Below are 12,133 nucleotides of genomic sequence, written 5' to 3'. Positions count from 1 at the left end.
GGTGACCTCGCAGAAACGTTCGCGAACATGCGGGACGCACGACTTCGCCTGAACCCCGAAAAGTGCGTCTTCAGCGTTCGCCAGGGGAAAATACTGGGTTACCTGGTGTCGCACCGCGGGATCGAAGCCAACCCGACCAAGATCCAGGCCATCATCAACATGACGCCCCCGGAGTCAGCCAGAGACATCCAACGACTGACAGGCAGATTGGCCGCCCTCAACAGATTCATCTCCAAGTCCACAGAGCGAAGCCTACCTTTCCTCAAAACGCTCCATGGCGCAAAAGACTTCGCATGGGGACCAGAGAAAGCGGCGGCCTTTGCTTCACTAAAGCAGCACCTATCAGAGTTGGCGATTCTTACAAGCCCCAACCCCTCGCTACCCCTGTTGCTTTACATCGCGGCTTCACCGCACGCGGTCAGTGCAGCACTGGTTCAAGAGCAGGACAGAGAGGGCACGATCAGGCAATGTCCAGTTTATTACGTCTCCGAAGTACTCACGACATCAAAATGCAACATGACGGAACTGGAAAAAATCGCCTACGCAGTTGTTATGGCTTCGCGCAAATTGCGTCATTATTTTGAAGCGTTCAAGGTATGGGTCACCTCAGACAGGGGACTCGACGAATTGTTTAGAAATACAGAGGCATCTGTTCGGATCGCCAAATGGGCAGCCGAGCTTTTCGGCTTCCATATCACCTTCGAGCCCAGGATAGCCATCAAGTCACAAGTCCTGGCAGACTTCGTCGTCGACTGGACCGGGCCAATAATGCAGCCGGACACGTCCGCAGAGAGGGTGTGGACCATCCATTGCGACAGCGCATGGTGCCATGCGGGGGCAGGCGCAGCTGCAGTCATTACTTCACCCGCAGGGGTCAAGCACAGATATGCCACACGCCTCAGCTTTGCTCTGGAGTCTGACAGATGCACAAACAATATAGCAGAATACGAAGCTGTCATCCTCGGCCTTCGCAAGCTAAGGGCACTTGGTGTCACTACCTGCATCATCAGAACAGACTCCAAGGTAGTCACCGGCCAAGTCGAGAAAGATTACGCAGCAAAGGACCCCGCACTTATGCAGTATCTCGCGGCTATCCGCAGTCTCGAGAGGCAATTCAAAGGTTTCACCTTGCAGCATGTGGACCGAGCCAAGAATGAGGAGGCCGACGCATTGGCCAAGGCAGCTGCCAGAGGCGAGGCCCTGCCCTCCGATGTATTCTACCATGTCATCGGCACGCCATCCATCCGCAGCCCAGAGGGCCTCCAAATAACCAATGACAGCGAGGGCCATCGCATAGTCAATCTCATCATGACCGAAGACTGGCGGGCACCAATAACCCTGTTCCTGTAGGGGTACTATCATCCAACCGATATCAACGAGGCCAAGCGCCTCAAACACCAAAGCCGGGACTTCGCACTCATCGAAGGCCAGCTTTACAAGAAGGGGGTCAGCCAACCCATGCTCAAATGTATCACCGAGACCGAAGGCATCCAAATCCAGCGCGAAGTCCACAGCGGGACATGCGGCTCTCACGCAGGGCCTAGGGCCCTAGCTGCAAAGGTGATCAGTCAAGGCTTCTACTGGCCCGCCTTGATCTGCGCCGCAAATCGGGTCACAAGGTCATGCGAAGCCTGCCAGAAGTTTTCTCCACGCTCGGGAAGCCCTTCACAATTCACAAAGCTAATCGCCCACACGTGGCCCCTTCAGCGCTGGGGCCTGGACATTGTCGGGCCACTCCCCACGGCCCAAGGGAACCTCAAGTTCACCTTCGTCGCCGTCGAGTATTTTACCAAATGGATCGAGGCAAGGGCAGTATCCACAATAACATCGAAGACTGCCTAGAAATTCTTCTGGCAAAACATTGTTTGCCGGTTCGGAGTCCCGTCCGAGCTCACAGTTGACAATGGCAAGCAATTTGACAGCCAAGACTTCAGGGATTTCTGCTTTTCCATTGGAACCAAGCTTGCCTTCGCCTCAGTGTACCACCCACAATCCAACGGCGTCGTGGAGCGCGCCAACGGCAAGATTTTCATGGCGATCAAAAAATGCTCCTCGACGACAAGAAGGGCAAATGGGCCGACCTGCTACCTGAGGCAGTCTGGGCACTGAACACGACCGAGTGTCGGGCAACCGGATTTACTCCCTTTCGCCTGCTATACGGATCAGAGGCCATGACCACGCAGGAAATCAAACATGGGTCCCCGCGGACAAGCGCTTCAGTAGTACCCGACATCGATGAACCAACTTCCAAAGACCTCATTGACGTAGACCGTGTCTTCGCCCTGTAGGCCCTCGACAAATATCAAGCCCAAACGAAGGCCTGGCACGACCACGTGGTCGTCTCAAGAGAATTCAACGAAGGGGACCTCGTACTTGTCCGCACAACCCGGACAGAGTCACGGGGCAAGCTGGAACCAAAGTGGGAAGGACCATTTATCGTCAAGACGAAGTTGTCTCCCAGCGCGTACAGATTAACAACACAATCTGGCGAAGACCTGGAACATTCCTGGAATATAGACAATCTTCGCAAAATTTTTGTTTGAATCCTCAGGGCCATCACGCCCTTGTAATTCACTTGACATTATTATTTTGGCCCGCACTCTTTTCCTCCCAGGGGGGTGAGGTTTTTAATGAGGCGGCACCATGTAGTATACAAGCAAAAACCCCTCGCAAAAAACTAAGCCAATGTTGAAAAAGAATGCATCGACGGTCTTCGGCATTCGACCACACCGAAGTCACCGCGAGGGGCAGCGCTGACTACCCTCACGTGTGACACTCCGCGCAAAAGTCGCCTACGGGTGCAGCCGGAATAGCACAATAAGTGCGCAAAATCGAAGTCTTCTCCAAAAGACTCTCCATGCAAAAGTCGCCTACGGGTGCAGCCGGAATAGCACAATAAGTGCGCAAAATCGAAGTCTTCTCCAAAAGACTCTCCATGCAAAAGTCGCCTACGGGTGCAGCCGGAATAGCACAATAAGTGCGCAAAATCGAAGTCTTCTCCAAAAGACTCTCCGTGCAAAAGTCGCATACGGGTGCAGCCGGAATAGCACAATAAGTGCGCAAAATCGAAGTCTTCTCCAAAAGACTCTCCGTGCAAAAGTCGCCTACGGGTGCAGCTGGACTAGCGCAATAAGCGCGCAAAATCAAAGTCTTCTCCAAAAGAATCACCGTGCAAAAGTCACCTACAGGTGCAGCCGGGCTAGCACAACAAGTGCGCAAAATCGAAGTATTTTCAAAAAGGTTCGGATCAACGAAGGCTCGCAGTTACATATAAGCCACAGTTACATACACACAGCGAGGGCATCACACTTTACATTGGCTCAACCTTCGGTATGATACCCATCTCCCTGTAGTTGAACAACATTATCCTCAACTCCTCACCCTCAAAAAGATTTCGCAACTCCCCCTCACCTAGACTCGCCCCAACCAGCGAGGACAACAATTCCCGCTTGCTAGCCTCGTCCACACGAAGACGACCACCCTCCACTTCACTCACTCTCCACTTCGCCACCGCCCTTCGCCGCCTACGCCCAGCACTCGGACCAGGAAGAATTTCAGCATCCATCACACGCGGAGAAGCCTCCGCCGCAGCCACATCCAAGGCCGCAAAATAATCCAAGTCCTCATCCGAAGACTCTTCCGTCCACATAACCGAACTCCCGGAATCATCATACTCAAAAAACTTAGACACAGAATCATCCGAATCATTTTCAAAAACCACGGTCGAAGCCGCCACAAAATTAGCATTGTTAGTAGCGGTTGCTGTGCAGGCCCAAAACCCTGAACCTACGCAGCAACCGAGGTTCAGTAATGTGTAGACAAAATTTACAAAACTCCCATGCACCCACTTAACTACTTATCCACCTGCGAAGGCACGACCGGCAGCCGTGGGGTCTTCGACTGCTGGCTCAGCCACCACCTCCAAGGCACCTTCGACCGCCGGCGCAGGGGCCAACACAGGGTCTTCGCCGGCCATAGGGGGCATGGGCATGGCCGAGGGGCCTTCACCAGCATCCGAGGGTAGAACCGGATTGCCCTCCATAGCCTCGGGCGGCGTGCCGGCCAGACCTCCAAGGTTTTAGTAAATATGCTTCGACTCAGGCACAATGTTGTTGACTATGCGAGCTTCGAACTCCTCCCAAAGGTCCCGCTGTTGCTGAGTATGATTGCGCCCTTCTGGCTGTTGATTGTGGATCAGTGGTGGTGGTGGTGGCAACTGGGGCCAGGAAGCTGGGGAATGGCTTGCCGAAGCAACAGAAGCCGTAGGTTGTTGAATGCCTACGTATTCTGGGATGTATGGGAATAACATGAAGCAGTATGGAGGACTTGCTTCGGCTGATTCTACCGCGCCTCAGCTTCGGCAATTTCCTTCTGCTTATGAATTGTGACCTGGCATGTTCTTGTTGTGTGGCCCTTGTCCTCGCCACAAAAAAGACAGTACAACTTTCTGGGTTGATTGCCAAACCTTCCTCCACTGAAACTTCTTCCTACTCTACCCCTCAGAACTGGTGGTCTGAAAGAAGTCTGCTGCATGCTCGAAGACTAAGAACTGTGATGGCTATGCTGAACATTACTGGCCCTTTCATCATTGGCATTGGAGTTGTGAATTGATTGAACATGCCTGGGATGAAGTCTTCCTCCGAAGCCCCTGGTCATTTCAGAAAACCTGTAGGCTTCAACCCTTCTTTGGTGAAAATCATTATCGGCCTGGATGTACTCATCCATCTTCTGAAGGAGCTTCTCCAGGGTCTATGGAGGCTTCCTGGCAAAATATTGAGCAGTGGGTCCTGGCCAAAGTCCCTTGATCATGGCCTCAATGACAATTTCATTGGGCACTGTGGGTGCTTGTGCTCTTAAGCGCAAAAACATGCGGACATACGCCTGAAGGTATTCCTCATGGTCTTGCGTGCATTGAAACATGGCCTGAGCAGTAACTGGCTTCGTTTGAAAACCTATGAAACTGGTAACCAGCATATCCTTGAGCTTTTGCCATGATGTAATTGTTCCTGGCCGAAGAGAGGAGTACCATGTCTGGGCCACGCTTCGTACTGCCATGACGAAGGACTTTGCCATGACAGCGACATTACCCCCATAAGAGGATATTGTTGCCTCGTAGCTCATCAAGAATTGCTTTGGGTCCGAGTGCCCATCATACATGGGAAACTAGGGTGGCTTGTAGGATTGTGGGCATGGGATAGCCTGCAATTCTGCTGCCAGAGGAGAAGCATCATCAAAAGTAAAGTTACCATGATGAAAGTCATCGTACCATTCATCTTCGTTGAATGAGCTCTCCTGATGAAGCTCCCTGTGCTGAGGTCTTCGGTCCTGGTCATCTTGTGTAAGATGACACATTTCTTCAGCGGCTTCGTCAATCTTCCTCTGAAGATTGGCCAGCCAGGCCATCTTCTCCTTTTTCCTTTGCACTTGTTGATGGATGGCCTCTAGGTCCCTGATTTCCTGATCAATTTGCTCCTCTTGAAGAGTTGGGTTGGTGGCCTTTCTCTTTTGGTTCATGGCCTCTCGCAGAGAGAGGACATCTTGATTTATGTCCAGTGGTTGTAGAGCAGCCCCTGTGTAACACCCCGAATTTGGGGGTAGAAAATTTCTTTTCTAATATCCACCAAATTCAGGTGTTACCCTCTCATTTCTTTACATGCTCTTCTTCTCTTTTTTCTAAATAATAGAGAGTTAGTTCGTATTGTATAAATATCAAGCCTAGTGAAATAAAACCCTAGGGAAGTCTCGATTGTTGCCTCATGCTGGAGTACATTCTTCTCTTGATTGATGAATTTGCTCGTTGTCAATTCTTCTCATTTATGGGATTGCGCTCGAGCTTGAAATTAAATCGGAGGAAATAGAAACAAAATAGAGAGAGAAAAGAAAGGAAAATAGATAAAAAGGAAAAAGCCCAACCTCTCCCTAGCCCCCTTGGCCGGCCCACACCCACTCTTTCCCCCGCGTGGCTGAGCTCCCCTGGCCCACCAGCGGCCCACCGCGCCCCTCCCCCCAAAACCCTAGTGTCGCTGCCCACCCCTGCCCTAGCTACCCTAGCGCCGCCGCCCACCCCTGCCCCAGCTGCCCTAGCGCCGCCGCCCACTCTGGATCCCGCGCGGGCCCGCCCACCCATCTCTCCTCTCCCAAACCGCCAACGGCGGCCTCCTCCCCGTCCCCCTCCTCTCCGTGCTTGGTCGGCGCAGCCAGAGGTGTCGCGGTGGCCGGCGACGCGGCCTAGCCAGTCGTCCCGGCTCGGCTCGGCGACAAGGGCGCGCGGCCCCGGGACCTGCAGCGTGGTCGGTGCGCGGCGCAGCTAGCGTGGCCGGCGCGGCCCCGGCGCGCGACCCCGGCGCGGGCGCGCTGCCTCGGCGCGGGCACCCCGGCGTGGCGGTTCCGGCGTCCAGCGTTTGGCGCGGCCAGCCGTGGCGCGCGCGCGCCCCCTCGCCCTGTGCGCGGCTCGTCGCGTCCGCCTCGGCGCAGTCTCAGCGCGCCCGCCCCCGGCGGTGCAGCGCGTGGCGGCCCCCCTGCACGGCCGTGGCCCCCTGCTCCACCCTGCTCGCAGCCGACCGGCCCACGGCCAGCACGCGTAGCCAGCGCAGCGGCTCGTTGGCCAGCCTGCGTGGCACGGGCGGCGGCTAGCTTCGGCTCCGCCCGTGGCGCAGCTGCCTGTGCCTTGCGTGGCCTTGCAGCCGGCTGGCATGGCACACGGTGCCCGGCGCGTGGTGCGCGGCCAACCCGCCCGTGACGTGCTCACGGCGGCCTGTGCGGCGCGGCCAGCCCGCCCGTGGCGCGGCTCGTGGCCCTAGCGCGGCAGCCGGCGCGGCGGCTCGCGGCTTGCCCTGTGCAGCAGCCTATGTGGCCAACCTGCGATGTGCTCCCAGCGGGCCCTGGCCAGCACCCAGCCGTCGTGGTCGACCGAAAGGCCACCTTCGCCGAGCTCCTTCCGTCGTGTTGGTCCTCATGTGCGCAGTGGAGAACAAGAAGAAGCAATCATCGTGTTCGTGGGTGAGGTGGTTGTGGCCGCATGAAATTCCATCGTTTTGAACCGTGAACTAGTATGTATTTAATGTGTGTGCATCGCAAATATATTTGATCCTGTTCTGATTGTGGTAACTTTGTAATCATGTCAAGTATATGTTAATAGTAGTATTTTGTCACATCATAGAATTTAGCTATTTAATTGATTATTTGTTGGTCCAATGGTTAATAAAATAACATTCTAATTTAGGTATGGCTCTAATCTGTTCTCGTATAAATGCATGTTAATGTGATCACGTCGATGCAAATGTTATAATTAACACTTTCTTAATAGGGATGCAGGATCGGTTAGTGATTCTAATTTATAATTGCACAGTTTTCGCGTGTTGCCGCGTGTTGTTTCACGTGATGTCGCGCGCGTCGTCGCGTGTCGTCCGCGCGTGTTGTTCTCATGCATTATCTTGCACCGTTCGCGTGTGTCGCGTGCCCTGCCACGCGCGTATCGCGCGCTGTCCGCGCATGAGATTAAGTTGTTCGCTTATAATGGCTCAGGTCAGTTAATTAGCTGTTTGGGTGATCATTAACTATTAAAATAGTATTTCAGTCATAACAAAGTATTAGTTTTAACCTACATTTAATAAAGGTATATTAATATAATCATGTCGAACTAAATGCTATAGTCAATACTTATGTAGCGTAAACGCGATTTCGACGTTTCTTTCTCCTCGCGTGATCGTAGTAACGCGTTCCTTTTCGTATTGCATGTGTTATTACATTTTATCTTATATGGTGTAATGTTCTTATGCGTATATATATGTTTGTTTGTTTGTTTGTTCCTGGTTGTATTCGCTGTGCGTCGCGAATAGACTGCGATCCAATTCCGAACTTTGAGGAATCGACAATCAAGCTTCGACGACCAAGTGATCTAGCTCTTCGAGTTCCACGAAGTTGAAGACCCTGAGCATCTGTTTGGTGAAGGCAAGTGTCCCTTGACCTATCTCTGTCCTATTCATTCTTTAATTCACCTCCCGCATTATACATTTATGCCTAAGGATTGACTAGCTTTGTTATCCATGTCCTTGTTTACCTATCTGGGTTGGATTATTACTGTTTAGCTTTATGCTATTGCTCAAACTCTAATCAATGAACATGATGAGATTATCTATGATACGCTGTTTTCCCTTCTCTTATTATGATGTTGTACTTGTGGCCTTTAAGGGGGCTCGAGCGGTTTCTCGAGTGCCTCTCCGTAAGGACCTGTTCTATGGATGACCGCCCGGGAAAGCAGTGCAACCATGAGGGTGGAATGAGATGCCCTTAGCTGAATAATTAGAGGATCCGGGGTGTAGTTCGCTTCGCCGTCGTGCCATCAATGGGGCTCGGTGTATGCGGCTCGCTCTGCCAAGGTTGATTTGTCCCTTGGGGAGGAGTGTGGTACATTTAGGAAACCTAACGGGCGGCTACAGCCCCGGGAATCTTTGTAAAGGCTACGTAGTGATGCCCTGCTAGGCCACCTAGGTAGTGGTCAATGGGGAGTAGCTCTCTCCGGGCAGAAAGGGAATCACGACTTGTGGGTAAAGTGCACAACCTCTGCAGAGTGTTATGAAACTGATATATCAGCCGTGCTCGCGGTTATGAGCGGCCAAGGGAGCTCCAGTGATTAGTGGTACTTGATCAGAGATGTTCGGATTGCAGGTGACAATGAGACTGATGGTTCTTGGTTTTGACTCTGGTAATGGTAAGTGGTACTCTTTCCGTTTGGAAAGGAGTACGTTTGAGTTAATAACGTGGGTTAACTCTAAAACTTGCCTTTTTCTACGAGTAATAATAATCTGACCAACTAAAAGCAACTGCTTGACCAACTAAAAGCAACAGCCAAACAGGACACTTGCTGAGTATGTTGATGTGTACTTACCCTTGCTCTACACACCAACCCCCCTTCCCTAGGTTGTCAGCATTGCAACCACTGCTCAAGAGAAGACGAAGCCGTGGAAGGAGACTTCAAGGAGTTCCAAGACTACGACGAGTTCTAGGCGTGGGTTAGCGGCAACCCCCAGTCGGCTGCCTGTGAAGGCCGCGTTTATCTACGTTTCTTTTCCGCACTTTGATTTATTGTAAAGACTATGTGGATGTCTTAGACATATGATGTAATCGACTATTATTCCCCTTTTCAATACTATTTGAGCACTGTGTGATGATGTCCTTGTTATGTAACTGTTGTGTACGTGAATTGCTGATCCTGGCACGTACATGATTCGCATTCGGTTTGCCTTCTAAATCCGGGTGTGACATAAGTGGTATCAAAGCCAGGCTGACTGTAGGACCGCTAGCCTAGAGTAGCAATGGCCGTTTTAAGGACTTATTGATTATTACTTCACCCCATCCTTGATTCTGCTTCAAAACATGGGTCACCTTGATTAATTTTATGTTGTGCTCCTATATGCCACCTTGCCAAAAAGTATTTTATTCTAGTATGGTCTATACTTCTCTCAATCTATTAGATCTAATCTCACTCTTGTGCTTGCGACATATTTGTAGGTGCCCCCTGACCATAACCTTATTGTCTTTTGGGATTCTTTTCTCGTTTGTCATTAAATTGCTACCATTTGACCATCTCTGTCCCTTGGCATTAACATGCACGTACCCCTAGATTCTCCAATACTCTTGTTTCAAATATTTACCTCTAAAAAAACTCTACTACCCATTTAAACATTTCAGTTTATATGACCATGACCTTCCTGTCTTCTGAGACCCTCTCATGTTCCGTTGATAAGTCGCTATCTTTTTGGCAATTTGTACTCTCTTGGTCTTAATTATTCTCGTACCATTGGAATCTTGCATACTCTTATTTTTATATATGCTTACCTTTATATCCCAATATCTGTTTGAGACATTTCAGTTAACATGCCCTTGACCACCCTTGTTTCTTAATGATCCATGAGCGGTCATTCTACTTTGCATATCCTTGGTGATCTCGTTGTCTCCTTGTAACTCCACTCGGTAATGAATCTTTACTTCAACCCTTCTGTTGGAACCTTACCTATCTTACCCTTGATTGTTTTCTCCACTTTGTCGTTTCGCGAGTCTCGCCTTAACTATATCCTTTGTTATGCTTTTAATTATTATCATATGCACCCTTGACACCTCTATATCCTACATCGATGTTTGTCTCATACCTGTCCTTTAAAATCGCCCCTCTTCCGTCTCATACCTTCTTTCTCTTGATCATATCCTCTTCTTTGGCTCGCGAGTTTGTAACCTCATCCTTTGTTGTGCTTTTGTCTCTTATTGCATTTACCCTTCTCATCTCTCAATCTTACCTTGGTAATTATGCTATGTTCGTTATCTAAAACCTCCAATCTCCCACCTTAGTTCAAGTGTGGTCTCTTACTTATCTCACCCGTGGTTATATCCTATACTTTACTACTTCAAGACTTATCTTAACTCTATTCTTGGTTGTACCTAGATTCCTGGTTTTTTATGCACATTTACCTCTTCCTTTATATCCCTGCCTATTATCACCTTTGACCCTTGACCTCTCTCCATATTTACCACGATGTTTACCTATTTTTTTAGCCTCACTTATCCTATTTCAATCCGAGAGTGTTGTTTTCCCAATTCCGCTCTTGTTCGTTTCTTTTCCCCTTTGTCGCTTTGCAAGTCTTGTCTTACCTTAACTTCATCCTTTGTTGAGCTTTTGTTTGACATCATCCTTACATTTGTAATATGTAGATCTTGCCTTGATACTTATCTCAGGTCTGCTTGTTGAAATCCCCTCTTTTCTATCTCAATTCGAGAGCTACGTTTTACTTATCTCACCCTTGGCTATATCCTCTTCTTTACCGCGTGTAGGCCTAGACTTAACTCCATTCTTTATTGTATTTGTACCACTTGCTCTTCTACGCCTTCATCTTTTCTCTTACACCCTTGTCCGTTATCGCCTTTGGCCCTTGCGATATTTATGTCTTCTACCTAAATGCTTACCTTAAACTTATCCTTTAAACCCTCCCATTTCTTTCAACCCAGTTTGAGAGTTGCGAGTTACCTACCTCTCCCTTGATTTCTTTTCACTTCTTGTCACCTTACAAGTTTTGTTTCAATTCCATCCTTTGCTATGTGTTTTATTTTCTATCACCATCTCCTTGTCATCCATCGATCTTGCCTTGACACTCATCTTTATTCTAGCTCTTTAAAATCTCCGCTCTTCCACCTCAAATTGAGAGCGGCAGTTTACCTGTCTGGCCCATGGACATACCCTCTCCTCTTCCATTGCAGGTCTTGTCTTAACTCCATCCTTTGTGGTATTTATATTCTTGGTTAACGTGCACATTTACCTCCTCTCCTACATCCTTGTTAGTTATCACCTTTAAACCCTCGTGATACCTATGCCCTCGCCACATGCTTACTTTGAACCTACCCTTTAAAGCCTCCTCTTTTTCATCGTTGCTTGAGGATAATGCCTCACCTACTTCACCATTGATTGCTTCCCCTTCTTTAATGCCTCACAAGTTTTGTCTAAAATACATCCTCGGTTGTGTTTGTCTGTTATCACCTTAACCCTTGTCATCCCTTGATCTTTACCATGATGCTTATCTTGCACCTTCATTTTAAAGCCTCCACTCCCATTTCATTTCAAGAGTGATGTCTTACCTATCCTGCTCTTTTTCGTTCCATTTTTCCTCTATCGCGTTGCAAGTCTTGCCCTAACTCTATCCTTTGGTGTGTTTTTGCCTTTCACCTCCCTTACCTTTGTAATCTCTAGATCTTTCCATGATGCTTATCTCATGCCTACCTTTTGAAATATCATCTTTCCCATCTCGATTTGAGAATGATGTTTACTTACCCTTCCCTTGGTTGCATTCTCTCCCTTGTCAATTACAATCCTTACTTAAACTCCATCCTTTATTGTGCTCGTGTCCCTATCCTACACGTCTTGTTCTTCTCCTCGTCCTTCAACAACCTTAGAGATTAGTTATTCCCTTTTCAAGAAAGACCACCATTCAATTATAAGGAGCGTATAACAACGAGATGTTTGTTGTTGTATGCTTGGGTTGTTTGTCTTTGTGTGATGACTGATTTGCTTCTTTGTGATGAGTGTTGATGTGTTGTGGCCCTTGGTCCGCAATGACATCAGTTTACTAGTTGAGTACCATAGAGTTAA

This window comes from Zea mays, chromosome 7, assembly GCF_902167145.1.
Source record: "Zea mays cultivar B73 chromosome 7, Zm-B73-REFERENCE-NAM-5.0, whole genome shotgun sequence".
NCBI classification, from domain to species: Eukaryota; Viridiplantae; Streptophyta; class Magnoliopsida; order Poales; family Poaceae; genus Zea; species Zea mays.
This window is presented reverse-complemented; position numbering follows the sequence as displayed.